This window comes from Scyliorhinus torazame, chromosome 12 (assembly GCF_047496885.1).
Source record: "Scyliorhinus torazame isolate Kashiwa2021f chromosome 12, sScyTor2.1, whole genome shotgun sequence".
In the NCBI taxonomy this organism is placed as follows: Eukaryota; Metazoa; Chordata; class Chondrichthyes; order Carcharhiniformes; family Scyliorhinidae; genus Scyliorhinus; species Scyliorhinus torazame.
In genome coordinates, this window is record NC_092718.1 from 47,320,667 (window position 1) to 47,336,327 (window position 15,661).

The 15,661-nt window shown below is 46.5% G+C and overlaps 1 long non-coding RNA gene across 2 annotated transcripts in view; it reads left to right on the forward strand.

Moving 5' to 3' along the window:
* Positions 1–15,661, forward strand: part of LOC140387165 (uncharacterized) — a 237,110-nt gene that overhangs the window by 149,078 nt on the left and 72,371 nt on the right. The gene's annotated exons all lie outside the window — the stretch shown is intronic.

Genomic DNA, 15,661 nt, shown 5'->3' on the forward strand with positions numbered 1-15,661 from the left:
CCAACAAGGGTGGGAAGCCAATTAAGATCATTGAGGAAGTAAGTAATAGCACTTTCCTCAGCACAATGCACTTTTTTCAATGGTGGGCTCCATACTGTGTCCACACACCTCTTCAACTCAGAGGAAGCAAGAGCACAGCAGGAGGTCGGAGAGGCATGCAAATAAGATGCAATCTGACCATTTGCTGGTATGAGCAGTCAACCTGAGTGCACCTGCAGGCAGAGAATTGCCTCTGCAAGGATCTGCTCTCATAGGTAGTGCTCAAAGCACTGGCTGCCTGTTGCCTCAGCCTTTTCCCACACCTATCATGTTCTGCCCTCTTTGAGGTTTTCTCCTCAGCAGCACACTAGCACACCAGCCTCAGTGAAGGCTTCCAGCACACTGATTGGCCCACCCTCCTCCTCAATCCATCCACCACCAATAATTGGACAATGAGCTCGGAGGTTGCCTGCTAATTGGTCACCTTCCAAACATTTGACCCGGAAGGCACGCTGCTCTCATGGCTGGGCTACGGACCCACCAATGGTCCCAACAGATGAAAATATTCTACATCTGGAAAATTCAGCCCATTGTGTTTTGTAATGTCCTGTAGAAATGTTTTCCCCTTATACTGAAGTTCTTTCAGGACTGCCTTTATATTGTGTGGCATTTTATAGCAATAGGATATAATTGACAATAGAGCTATATATAGGGCTAGATTCTTGGGTCACCCAGCTGCGTGTTTTTCTGCGGCACGCCATTCACTGGTGGTGGGATTCTCTACTCTCGTCGCTTGTCAGTGGGATTTCCCATTGGAGCCACTCCATGTCGCTAGGAAGCCCACAGGCAGGGCTGCGCTGTCGACGGGAACTGAGAATCCTAATGGCTGGAGAATTTTGACCATAATGTGCAAAGATTCTGCAGTGCCCAAAAGGTTCAATGATGAAGAGAGCTCTGATGATACCTTGCCTCATATATTGACACACTGGAACTTCACCAACCTCAGTTCTTTACGCAGTAGAGTTATATAACCTATTTCGCACAAATTTTGCATTGGTTTTGTGGGGTTAATATAGATGTAAGACAGAATAGCATCATCAACTGGAAACCTAAATGCAAAAGTACATGAAGTTGTACAACCTTAACTACAAGTACATGAGGGAGAAAGGAATGGGATTAGATGAACTGAAGTGAGAAGAGGCTCATATTGCGAAAGAAAAACAGAAAGACAGACTTGCATTTATATAGCACCTGTCCTGACAACGGAAGTCTCAAAGCACTTGGCAGCCAATGAAGTACTTTTGAAGTGTAGTCACTGTTGTAATGTCAAAACACAACAGCCAGTTTGTCCACCACAAACTCCCACAAACAACAAGGCGATAATGACCAGGTAATCTTTTTTCCTGTGTACGCTGTCGATTGAGGAACAAATTTTGGCCAAGGCACCAGGGATAATTCCCCTGCTCCTCATCAAAGTAGTGTTGTGGGATCTTTTGTATCCACCAGTGCAAATAAGGGAAGCTCGGTTTACTGCTTCATCCAAAAGGACACGGATTTTCCGTGTCCTGCGGCGTATTTTCCGGAGGCAGCTCGCTATTGGCTGCCGCAGGATCTTACAGTCCTGCCGATGTCTATGGCATTTTGCACGGGTCCCCTGTCCTGCCGCCAGAGAATCTAGCGCGGTGGGGGGTGGGGGGGAGGGGCGGGATGGCCTTTGGCAGGACCGGAGAAGTCCCACTGGCAGGAGGGGTCAGAAAATCCCACTCAACACCTCTGACAGTGTAGCACACCCTCAGCACTGCAAAGGAGTGTCAACATAGATTTCCATCTTCAAGCAGTGAGACTTGAACCTGGGACATTGTCATTGAAAAGTGAAAGTGCTGCCAATAAGCCGCGACTGCCTCAACACAAGCAATGAAACAGACCAGTTGAGCTGATTGGCCTGTTGCTGTGCAGCAATTTCCATGTAATTCTATGAGAAGTAGCTATAAAATTACTCCAGTTACTGACAACTCTTCAAAGAATAGAGAAATTAAATAATCATAATTTCTTGTTTCAGAACTGAAAATGCTACAGGATATAAACTGAAAGCCTCTGACAGCTGAATTTTGTTCTACCAGTAATAGTTCATGAGTGCTCCATATGTCTATCTCTGTTTACATAATTTCGTCAGCCTGCTATGAAAAGTTACTTCCGAGCAAAGATACATAAAAGCCCCACATCTTTCACAGCCCCACCAAGTGCTCGAAAAGATCTGCGTTGACCCCTAACTCTTTGACCCTTAAATCAAATCAGTAATTTACTCTTGTTCATATCCTTTTCCTGTGTGCAGAGGTAGGGGAAACACAAGATAGCCCTTCACAGATAATTCATCGCAGCAGGGGATCGTTGAAACAAAGGCCACAGTTTGAGTTAGTGAAACTGAAGGGGGAGAAAAAAAATCGCACCCTCCAGGAAGTGGCAAAGTTGCTGACGTCTGGAAAAAAATGGTATTTATCGGCAGAATACTTGAGCCAGCTGCTCCTGTTGTGAGCTCAGGGACTTAATCCTGGGTCATATATATAGATCACTCCAAGCCAAGTGCTGATGTCAATAATCTGCTACAAATCTGTTTTATTGTCTGCATGCAGGGCTGTATCCCTAACCCAAACAGTTCCTCCAGGAAGTTTCAGACATTTTCAGGATGGACGGCACTGGTGGAATATAGTCAAACTTGAATGATACAACCATTGGGGAAAGGTTGAGTGAGGCAAAGAAAAGATGAACTGCTAATCTGGGCACCAGATTGCCCGATGCAAACAACCGCTTGGGATCCAGCAAGTAATGTTGTTAAAGATCACCCATTTATGTAATGGCGTTTGATCATGTTTGTGACATCGGGTGGAATTTTCCATTCGGTAGGTGAAGCGTAAAAGTGGGTGGGAAAGTGGATGCAATTCCAACTGGGTAGCGGGCTGGATCTTTGCGCTTAATTTTCCATGTTTCTGCTCACTAATTATTAATTAGTCAGCTCCTGATTGAATCTCTTGAAGGGACTAGCAGTGATTTGTCAGCCCCGCCATTACCCCATGGGATCAAAGCCCCGAATGCCATATTTCAGTGGCCAGTCACCCATTGTAGGCCAGGTGTGGGCAGAACGTCAGCCAAACCCAACAAATCCTTGGCTCCATCTTTCAGCGAGGCCTCCGTGGGGATTCTCCTCCGGGTCAGGAATGACAGGAGGTCCTCTTTCTGAGGGATGGGAGCAGGAGGGCCACATACCTGACCACGCTGACCTGGGAGCAGATCGCCAGGGAGGTCAGTGCCTATGGTACCCCAAAAATGGTCACTCCCCAGTGCAAGAAAACAATGAATGATTTGGTCCACTCTGCCTGGGTAAGTGAAAAATCTACTCCCTTCAAACTTAAACTCTCATAAGGACATCAGCAGTCTATGGGTTAGAGTCCACAGGGATGTCACATTACCAATAGATGGAACATCAGCACCGCATGTTGGCCAACTACTTTACGATCATCTTCCCATGTACGATCCTGCATAAATGGAGTCTTAATCCCTTACTGGGGAGGGCTCAGCACGCACAACAGATATGCATATTTCTGAAATGCTCTTTCATCCATAGTGCTCACATTTAGTCCATCTGTCCATATGCCGAACGAGATCACCCATAACTGATGGGAGAGAATGGAGGGGGAACATCTGAGCTCATGACACTCTCCTCCCACGAGGAGCAGGTGGCAGAGCTCACTGGAGAGGATAGAAATTGTTCCTGTTTGGAATGTGAGATTAGCCTCCCCCAACAAGCCGCATACGTTGGCCACATGCAGACAATGGAATGGAGTGACCCCTTATGCAGGATTCTGCCTCATCAAACATTAATGATCTTTTCTCTTGATTCCAGTCACCGACAAGAAAAGATGGAGGATAACACAAAGTAAGGGTTTCAGCCCCGGCCCCCAAGAACCTCAGATGATGAGGTGGAGGATGCATGAGATGAAGACCTATCACGTCATTCACCTGAACCCTCAACCCGCACAGATGCACACATGGTGGTGGGTCCTAGTTCTATAGTAGACTCGGGGGTTACAACCTGGTAATTACCTCATGGACACGTGTCAATGTAGGGGGAGGCTATGACAGCCGAGGTCTCTGTCACTCGCAGGACTGCTGGAGTCCAAGTCCAATGATGAGCCTCTGCAATCAGCCCTGAAAGAAATGTTGGAGATACAAGGACAGTAAGTGAACAGCGTTGTCAGAGGCCATCACCAGACTGGAATGAAGGATGGAAGATTCTGCCCACTTTTGGTCTTATGTCACTGAAGGCTCCCTGGGAAGTGTGGCGACTGTCTTGGAGATCCAGATCCAGCAAATTTCTGTCAGATTTTCACTCTGGCCTTGTACACCATCACTCTAACCATGGGTGTACTTCAGCCAAGCTAGGCGATAGAGAGATGGGGCACCCCGGCATCTCTCCAGGTGCCCGTTTTTCTCAAGGAATCAGGGAGAGTCCCTTGGGTATCCAACAGGGTGGGGAGGGCAAGCCAGATGCCCCCAGAGAATCTATCCAGGGTGTCCTGCCACTCCAAATACTCTTTGTCTGTATCCAATCAACCCCAGTAGGTCAGGCAGAACCTGCCCAGAGCAGGAGATATTTATCAGGCTGGGGCCTCCCAGGCCTCTGGCGTGGGAGGCCCACCATAGCTATTTCAGACAACAAGTCATAGCAGTAGAGTTAGGAAAATTAAGAAGTTTTGAATGCATAATGCTGGCATGGATGTTAGTTCACTGTAAATAATATGTGCGATCGTAAATATATTTTGCTTTCACCCCTCTCCAAATCTCAGCTAATAAATGGCTAATCAATATGATGCAAGGTTCTGTGTTCATTCATGGATACAAAATGAAGCCCCCCTCCCCCAATTATCTATCATTTTGTTCCTCCGTTTCATTATGTCTCACTCAGTCTCATCCCAATGAATCACCTTTAGTTCCACATCAGCAACATGAACAAAGGCACTTTATGAAAATGAAAGCTAGCCAAGACACAAGTAACCTTTGCATCTTAGGCAGATATTTCTCATCGAGGTTAGTATTTATCCTGATGCTGTCGCACTCAAGTCTGCAATATGTGGATGTTATAAATGTTTGTCATGATCAAAGTTGGAATCTTAAACCAAAGTGCACTTTTTCATGATGTTTATTTTAAGACTGAGGTTTTGGTTAAAGGCATATTTCTCATTGAGCATCATAGCATTTCATGCATCCATGCAGCTTAAGTTTGCCTCTGCAATTGAGGCTGAATGTTATTCCTTCATTCTCCCCACGTATCAATGAAAGGAATACGCTATCACTGACTGTATCAAAACTGAAAGGTCCGCATCTCTCCCAGGTGCCAATGCTTTGGGGGACTTGGAGAGATGATGCTATCTAGATGTAGTTCCCTCTTGAGATGATCAAATGCTGGCCACTGACAAATGTTTTTCATCTTAAAGCCACCTTGTTAAGCTGCTCTCATGCAGATATGAGTGCATCTACGTGTGCAATAGCATTTCGGCCTCCAGAAGGATGCATGGCCGCTGACCTTACTGAAAGGATTGCATTGAATCTCGTTACTTAAGGATGTGTGCTTGCGGAGTGCTAATAACAGTCCTGCATGGCAAAATAGTTCCTCGGCTATTGCACCTTCCAAGGATGACCCCATGATCCCAACTTTAGGGTTGAAGGTGATATTTGCTTTCTCAATGATCACTGTGAGATTTTTCCTTTATTCGTTCATGGGATGTGAGTGTCATTGGCTGTGCCAGCTTTTATTGCCCATCCCTGAGCGCATTCAAAAGTCAACAACATTGCTGTGGTAGTTGGAGTCACATGCAGGCCAGACCAGTAAGGACGACAGATTTCCTTCCCCAAAGGACATTAGTAACCCAGATGGATTTTTATGACGAAAGAGAAATGCTGGAAAATCTCAAAGCTTTGACAAAGAGTCATTGGACTCGAAACGTTAGCTCTTTTCTCTCCCTACAGATGCTGCCAGACCTGCTGAGATTTTCCAGCATTTTCTCTTTTGTTTCAGATTCCAGCATCCGCAGCAATTTGCTTTTACCCTGGGTTTTGCAATCAAGGGCATTCAGACTCTGATCTTCGGGTAAGCGTTCTCCAAAGCGGCTTTCAGGATGCGCGACAACGCAAAATCGCCGAGCAGAAACTTATAGCCAAGGTCCGCACACATGAGTACGGCCTCAACCGGGACCTTGGATTCATGTTGCATTACAATCACCATCTGGCCTGGGCTTGCAAAATCCTACCAACTGTCCTGGCTTGAGACAATTCACACCTCTTTAACCTGTGATTATCCCTCTCCCCAGTTGCTCCGTCTGGACCTGTAGACTTAATTACCTGCAAAAACTTGCATTCAAAGTATCATATTGCATCTTTGACTTTGTCTATATATATGTTTCTGGAACCCATCTCTTCATTCACCTGAGGAAGGAGCAGTGCTCCGAAAGCTAGTGATTCGAAACAGACCTGTTGGACTTTAACCTGATGTTGTAAGACTTCTTACTGTGTTCACCCCAGTCCAATGCCGGCAACTCCACATTCTGGATTATAGTCCAGTGACAATACCACGATGCCTCCCCATGAGTGTTGACCTCTTGTGACATGCTGAAGATGGCAATGAAGGTGGTGCTGTGTCCCCTGTGTCAAAGCACAAAAAGAACTGTCCTCGTAAAAACCTGTCTTCATCTTATTCCTCCTCGAACCTTGTAGCTATGAAGTTGTCACGATCACATCTTCCGCATCATGCCTGTGCAATGGTATCTTCACGTGGTTTGTTTGAATCCACGCCCTCTTCATATTCATCCCCATTGTTGTCCTCCTTATCCAAGGAGATGTCTAGCTCCTCCATGCCTCCCTGTGGCAAAATATCCCTCCTTTGCAATACATCAAGGTTGTCCAGGGTGCAGCAAACAACAGTGATATGGGGCACTCAGTGCAGTGAGAGCCCCAACTGAGTTGTCAAATGCCTGAAAAGCATCTTTTGGAGGCCAATAGTCTGTTCAATTAAGAACTTAATGGCAGAATATGCAGCATTGTATCTCTGCTCAGATGCACTCTGTAGACAAATGAGTTTCATTAACCATGGGCTAGATTCTTCTGCCCCGCCTGCTGCATTATAGCCACAGGTGGGAAGCGGGCCATGGAAAAGTCCATTGACCTCGGGCGGGATTTTCTGGTCGCCGAGGAACCAACTCCCTAAGCGCCGAGCTCCCTCAAATATCTCTTGCATTTGGGAGTAAATCAAGATGTGTGAGTTTGTGAGCTCCCTGGGTGCCTAGCACAAACATGCTTCCTGTGATCACAAATTAACTGGACTTTCAAAGAGTGAAATCCTTTTCTATTAATAAATCTCACAGGCTACTGCCACGGATCTCTCAGGGCCACATATGTGCAGTCAATAGCCCCTGCACTTGTGGAAAACCTGCGATAGCAGAAATCCCACAGCTCTGGCAGCCTGGGTCGTTTCATTCACATGGAACTGCACGTAATGGTGAGCTTTATTGAAAAGGGCATCTGTCACCTCCCTTATCGATTTGTATATTGCCGATGGTGAGATTTTGCAAAGGTCTCCAGTGCAGCCCTGGAAGTATTCACAGGCAAATTTGATCAGTGTGGTGGTAACCTTCAGAGCTACCAGCATTGGATGCTCTCCAAGTCCGTGTGGTGTAATTTTCTCATGGCGAATTATTCAAATATGAGCTAGCACATCCCTAGATAAGCAAAAAGGCCTGTGGCAAAGCTTTTCACTCATTTCCACCAATAAGCTGTATCCTTTGGATACCCTTGGTCATGCCTAACATCTTCATAGACATTGCCCTTCCTGGTCAGCGTCTGGGTCTCCCTGGGGCCCTGTTGGCTTTTCTTCCACAGGGAGACGGACTTCCCTGAGCTGTGCCAATCAGCATTGAGCCCTTCTTTTCCTCATTCCATTCAATGCTATCAGTCAACCGTATTGCTGTGCGCCTGGAGTCGCATTTAGACCCGACCAGGTGAGGATGGCAGATTCCCTTCCCCGAAGGGTAACTAGGTTAACCAGATGAGTTCTTACAACAATCCAGTGGTTAACTGGCCACCGTTTCCAAGACTTGTTTTCAGTTCCAGATTTTATTGAATTTCAATTCAATTCGCAGCCATGGCATTAGTCAGGGCGGCTGGATTACTAGTCCAGTGACAGTAACATTACATCACAATCAGCAGCCCCCACCCAATCCCCCAAGGAAATAATCTGGTGGGCTCTATTATGGCTGTGACGTACTGTCTCTCCATCGCCCCCCCCACACACCCACCTCATCCAATTTTTTTTCGATATGATATCACGCATTCCATTATGTCTGAAGTACTGGGGGGCATAGGTTTAAGGTGCGAGGGGCAAGGTTTAGAGGAGATATACGAGGCAAGTTTTTTACACAGAGGGTAGTGGGTGCCTGGAACTCGCTGCTGGAGGAGGTGGTGAAAGCAGGGACGATAGTGACGTTTAAGGGGCATCTTGACAAATACATGAATAAAAATAATAATAATCGCTTATTGTCACAAGTAGGCTTCAATTGAGTTACTGTGAAAAGCCCCTAGTCACCATATTCCGGCACCTGTTCGGGGAGGCTGGAACGGGAATTGAGCCCACGCTGCTGGTCTTGTTCTGCATTACAAGCCAGCTGTCTTAGCCCACTGTGCTAAACCAGCCCCTAGGATGGGAATAGAGGGATACCGACCCCGGAAGTATAGAAGATTTTAGTATAGATGGGCAGCATGGTCGGCGCAGGTCTGGAGGGCCGAAGGGCCTGTTCCTGTGCTGTACTTTTCTTTGTTCTTTGTTCTTTGAACACAGTATCAGGAAATCTGTGCTCACAGCCTTTGATAAGCTCGAATTAATGTCTTCCTTGTAGCTATTCTTCTCAATGTATATCTGCCCTTGTAACCCTGCCGAGTGATTCTTGCAACAAATAGTATGCACCGGACGTAACTCCAAGACAATGGTCATCACCTCTCGCTGCCCACTGATTCAGGAATATTTTAAATACTTTAGTTGTCTGGCTTCACTTAATTCTTGGATGCTGCCTACTGAGACTAAGTTAAGTGATTGGATCAGAGGTCTTGTGATAGGGGATGGGAGGGGGGGGAATGCACAAAACATGGAAACGTAAGCTGTCCCATGGGGTCCGTAGGTAGAAACCACACAGGTGGCATTAAAATCAACCCTTATGTTTCTGGCGATGGGTGGGACCACATGTGTGGACCAGAGGTGTGGAAACAAATATTTTGGTCAGGTGTTTCAGGATGGCGGAGTTTTAATTGGCTGGAGGCAGGATTGCCGTCCCGAACTCAGGAGGAAATTCAGCCTCAGAGAGCTTGGATTGGATTGGATTGGATTTGTTTATTGTCATGTGTACCAAGGTACAGTGAAAAGTATTTTTCTGCGAGCAGCTCAACAGATCATTAAGTCCATGAAAAGAAAAGGAAATAAAAGAAAATACATCATAGGAAACACAAGGTACACAATGTAACTAGATAATAAAGGCATTGGGTGAAGCATACAGGGGTGTAGTGTTAATGAAGTCAATCCATAAGAGGGTCGTTTAGGAGTCTGGTAACAGTGGGGAAGAAGCTGTTTTTGAGTCTGTTCGTGCATGTTCTCAGACTTTTGTATCTCCTGCCCAATGGGAGAAGTTGGAAGAGTGAGTAGGCCCGGTGGGAGGGGTCTTTGATTATGCTGCCCGCTTTCCCCAGGCAGCGGGAGGTGTAGATGGAGTCAATAGATGGGACTGGGCTGTGTTCACGACTCTCTGAAGTTTCTTGCGGTCTTGGGCTGAGCAGTTGCCATACCAGGCTGTGATGCAGCCAGATAGGATGCTTTCGAAAGTGCATCTGTAAAAGTTGGTAAGATTTAATGTGGACATGCTGAATTTCCTTAGTTTCCTGAGGAAGTATTGGTGCTGTTGTGCTTTCTTGGTGGTAGCGTCGACGTGGGTGGACCAGGACAGATTTTTGGAGATGTGTATCCCTAGGAATTTGAAAGTGCTAATCATCTCCACCTTGGCCCCGCTGATGCTGACAGGGGTGTGTACAGTGCTTTGCTTTCTGAAGTCAATCACCAGCATTTTAGTTTTGCTGGCATTGAGGGATAGATTGATGTCGCTGCATTACTCCACTAGGTTCTCTATCTCCCTCCTGTAGTCAGACTGGTCGTTATTAGAGATCTGGCCCACTATGGTCATGTCGTCAGCAAACTTGTAGATAAAGTTGGAACCAAATTTTGCCACACAGTCATGTGTGTACAGGGAGTAGAGTAGGGGGCTAAGTACGCAGACTTGCGGGGCCCCAGTATTGAGTACTATTGTGGAGGAGGTGTTGTTGTTTATTCTTATTGATTGTGGTCTGTGGGTTAGAAAGTCGAGGATCCAGTTGCAGAGTGAGGAGTCAAGTCCTAGGTTTTGGAGCTTTGATAGAAGCTTGGCTGGGATTATAGTATTGAAGGCGCAGCTCTGGTTAATAAATAGGGTCTGATCTGATTCCGGCTGATCTGATTGGCCAGCAGCTCTCTCGTTCCCGGCAGTGCGAGAATTTGCAATGGACAGGACTGGGATTCCAAACAGTCCCTGCAGTCTAAGTCCCAGGAACCCAGGACCAGTAAGTGTGGGGTCTCAGGATGGGGTGGGGAGGGGCGGTACAGGGGGATGGGCAGGGGATGTTGGTGAAACGGCTAGAGAGGGTTGGGAGCACGTGCAGGGTTTGGGGAAAGTGGGCAGCATAATCAAAGACTCCTCCCACCCGGCTTACTCACTCTTCCAACTTCTTCTATCGGGCAGGAGATACAGAAGTCTGAAAACACGCATGAACAGATTCAAATACAGCTTCTTCCCCGCTGTTACCAGACTCCTAAATGACCCTCTTATAGACTCACCTGATCAACACTACACCGCTGTATGCTTCACCCGATGCCGGTGTTTATGTAGTTTCATTGTGTACCTTATGTTGCTCTAGTAGGGCGGCACGATAGCACAGTGGTTAGCATTGTCGCTTCACAGCGCCAGGGTCCCAGGTTTGATTCGCGGCTTGGGTCACTGTCTGTGCGGAGTCTGCACGTTCTCCCCGTGTCTGCGTGGGTTTCCTCCAGGAGCTCCGGTTTCCTCCCACAGTCCAAACATGTGCAGGTTAGGTGGACTGGCCATGCTAAATTGCCCTTAGTGACCAAAGGGGTTGTGTGGGGTTACTGGGTTACGGATATGGGACGGAGTTGTGAGCTTCAGTGGGGTGCTCTTTCCAAGGGTCAGTGCAGGCTCGATGGGCTGAATGGCCTCCTTCTGCACTGTAAAATTTGATGTTCATGTTCTATTATTTTCTTTTCATGCACTGTTGATCTGTTGAGCTGCTCGCAGAAAAATACGTGGGGAGGGGAGAGCGGGCGAGGGAAGGAGGGAGGGGTGGGGGTGGAAGGGTGCCTGGTGTTAAAAAGAAGCTGGTGGTGCAGGGGCCTTCTCCCACAAAACCTTCCCACTCGAGGCCTGGCTTCCATTGCCCCCCCTCCCCCACGCCACTGAACCTCTCCCACCAACTCTGAAAATTGAGGCGGTGGGGAACAGTCCTCAAGTGATAAATAATTGACCATTCAAGGGCCTCAATTGAGGCAAGTGCAGACGGATTGGCTTAGGTCTCGCCCATCTGGCTTAAAGTTGCAGAGAGGTCATCAGGAGCCCGGTGGCAAGGCAATCTGGAAAATAATACAGTCACCTCCACGCACCCTACCCCCTCCGCTCCCCACTCACCCCGCACACAAATCTGCCAGTGTTGGGACGAAAAACCCTGCCCACTAATAATCCATTTTCAGTACTTTAGGTCATCCGGAAAGAATGACAAAGCCACATGGTGCACCCTGGAATTACTGGTCTTAAAAATCCTGATTTGTTTTAGAAAGGAGAACTTAACCTTGGTTAACAGAACGTGGTCATTTGTTTCTTCATTGTTTGTGTATACATAATAGATACACAGAGAGGAGCTGTGGGATCTTGATTTATTTCCCACAAGTGGGCTGACCGGGTTCTACAATAGTGATGAAGTTGTGAGTGAGTTATGGTCAATCACACCAGAGGGATTTAAATCGTTACGTGTGTTGCTTCATTGTATGTTCTCTTCACACCACCTTTTAGGTAAATAATTTAATGCATGAAATGTGGATATAAATTTAAAACAGGAATTATTACGTTGAATCATGCAATGTTCCTAATACTTTTATTTAAGTTGCAGACAAAATAATTTCTTATCAAGATGTTCACTCATTTGCCTCTAATATCTCACAGCGTGATTCCAACCCACGTGTACCTTAGTCATTTTAATAACTGATATTATTTTATGAAGAAGACAAAGCATGTTGTTGATCGAATATTTAAGTAACATAAGGATTGAACACACACACACACATGCATATGTTATGTATCAACTTATGCTCTTTCACTAGAATGTCACATTAGGTCTATTTGTTTCTCTGGAAATTTGGGCACAAAATCCAGTCTGACCCTTTGGTGCAATACTGAAGGTGGACTGCACTATTGCAGGTGCCATTTCTCAGAGGAGAATTTTCTTTTTAATTCATTCATAGGGATGTAGCCATCACTGGCTAGGTCAGAATTAATTGTTCATCCCTAATTTCCCTTGGGAAAGTGGTAGTAAGTGGCTTTCTTGAACTACTGCAGTCCCTAAGGTGTAGATACACCCACAGTGCTGTTAGGGAGGGAGTTCCAGGATTTTGACACAGCGGCAGTGAAGGAACGGGGATATATTTCCAAGTCAGGATGGTGAGTGACTTGGAAGGCATCATCCAGATGGTGGTGTGCCCATGTATTAGCTGCCCTTGTCCTTCTAGATGCTAGTGGTTGGAGGTTTGGAAGGTGCTGCCAAAGGAGTCTCTGTGAATTCCTGCAGTGCATCTTGTAGATAGTACACTCTGCCACCACTGTGCATCGATGGTGAAGGGATTGAATGTTTGTGAATGCGGTGCCAAACAAATGGGCTGCTTTGTCTTCCTTGAGTATCGCTGGAGTTGCACTCATCCAGGCAAATGAAGACTATCCAACACACTCCTGACGTGTGTCTTATCGATGGTGGACAAGTTTTGGGGAGTCAGGAGGTGAGTTACTTGCCACAGGATTCCTAACCTCTGACTTACTCTTGTAGCCACAGTATTTATATGGCGAATCCAGTTCAGTTTCTGATCAATGGTAACTCACTGATCAATGGTAACTCACAAGTTGCTGATATTGGGGGATTCAGGGATGGCAATGCCATTGAATGTCAAGGGGGCAATGGTTAGATTCTCTCATCCTGGAGATGGTCATTGCCTGACACTTGTGTGGCCTGAATGTCACTTGCCATTGGTCAGTCTAAGCCTGGATATTATCCAGGTCTTGCTACATTTGGACATGGACTGCTTCAGTATCTGAGGAGTTGTGAATAGTGCTGAACATTGTGCAATCATCAGCACACATCCCCACTGCTGACCTTGTGATGGAAATAAAGGAATTGTTGAAGCAGCTGAAGGTGTTGCTCTTTCTAGCTTTAGTCTATTTGCTCTGTTTAGGTCACCTTTGCTCATGAGTCGCCAGGTATCTTTATGATACCGCCACGTGGTTCAAGTTCAGGTTATGATTAATAACACAGCACACCGCTTCGTAAGGATTAAAACAACGGTCATTTATTATATACAACAAGCAATATTAATACCCTAATACTACTTTCTATATAACAAACCTATCACTACTGGCCAATACTTAACTTAGGAAGAGCCCACCAGGTCAGGGAAACGAATGGCTTGTCCAATCAAATCTGGCCCGCGGGATTCAAAAGGCTGCTACAGGTCGGTGGCTAGGTGTCTCTACCGGATAGCGATCATTGGATTCACACTTACAGTGGCCGGCTGGTCTTGCGAAGGTCTCGAGCAGGCGAAGATGAGAGAGAGAGAGATCTGAACTTGGACCTTTACTTTTATAGGGCCCAGGGGCTTCCCGCCTCACGAGGCGGCCCTTGACCCTGAGTGCCAAGTGATTGGATTCTGTCCCCAGTCTCTGGGGTCGATGTGTCCAATGGTGAGGCGATTCCTCGATCGGGGGGTGGTCGCTCACCTGTCTTTGTTTCGGCCACTGCAGGCGCCGACAGGTCTGGCCCGGTATTCAATTGCTAATATGTTGCAATTGTTCCCGGGGATAGCCGATTTAACTGTGGATGTCTGAGTAGATTAGGTGTAAACAGTCCTGAATGAAACTGTGGATACCTGGGTTGATGGGCTGTTGATAGCCCTGAGTATCGATCTGGGCTACGTTCCCAGAGCTGAAGCTGCAAACCTGTCTGCAGCTGCCTGCTTGTGTCTTCTTGGCTGCTTTTCCCAGCAGTCTTTCGGGTTAGCCATTTTAAACTGGGTTTTGGCCAGATTAATCGGAACGCAGCCATTTTACATGGCTACAAAGGTGATTGGACCTAGGACACTACCCTGAGGAACTCATGCAGTGATGAGCTGATGTGATTTACTTCCAGCAGCCACAACTGTCTTCCTTTGTGCTTCATATGACTTCAATCATTCGAGAATTTTCCCGCTGATTCCCATTGACTCCAGTTTCGCTAGGTCTCCTTGATGCCTCGGTCAAATGCTGCATTGATGTCAAGGGCTTTCACCTCACCTTTGGAATTAAGCTCTTTCATCCATGTTTGAACTACGGCTGTAATGATGTCAGGAGCTGAGCGACCCTGGCCAAACCCAAACTGAGCGTCGATAATGAAATGAAATGAAAATCGCGTATTGTCACAAGTAGGCTTCAATGAAGTTACTGTGAAAAGCCCCTAGTCGCCACATTCCGGCACCTGTTCGGGGAGGCTGTTACGGGAATTGAACCGTGCTTCTGGCCTGCCTTGGTCTGCTTTCAACACCAGTGATTTAGCCCTGTGTGCGAAACAGCCCCTATTAGTTATTGCAGGTTATTGCTAAGTAAGTGCCACTTGATTGCACTGTTGATGATTCCTTCCATCACATTACTGATGATCAAGAGTAGAATGATATGATAGTAATTGTCTGTGTTAGATTTGTCCTACTTATTGTGTACAGGACATACCTGGGCAATTTTCCACATTGCTGGGTAGATGTCAGTGTTGTAGCTGTAGTGGAACAGAAGTACTGGTGGACAAGTCTTGAGCGCTATTGCCGGAATCTTCACAGAGCCCATAGCCTTTGCAATATCCCGTGCCTTCATCTGTATCTTGATGCCATGTGGAGCAAATTGAATTGGATGAAGACTGGCATCTGTGAAGCTGGGAACCGCTGGAGGAAGCCGAGATGGATCATCCACTCAGTGCTTCTGGCTGAAGACTGGTGCAAATACTTCAGCCTTCTCCTTTACACTGATATGCTGGACTCCCCTATCATTGACAATGGTGACGTTTGTAGAACCTCCAACATCTGTGAGTTGTTAATTTTCAATCATCATTCACAACTGGAGCCAGGGCTGCAGAACTTAGATGTGATCCAATGTTTTGGGATCGCTTACAACTCTGTCTCTCATCTGCTTGTGCTCTTTGGTACTCGTGGACCTTAATATCACTTATGTGCCTACTGCAACCTGTATTGAGAGGGACAGGTAAAATAAGAGTT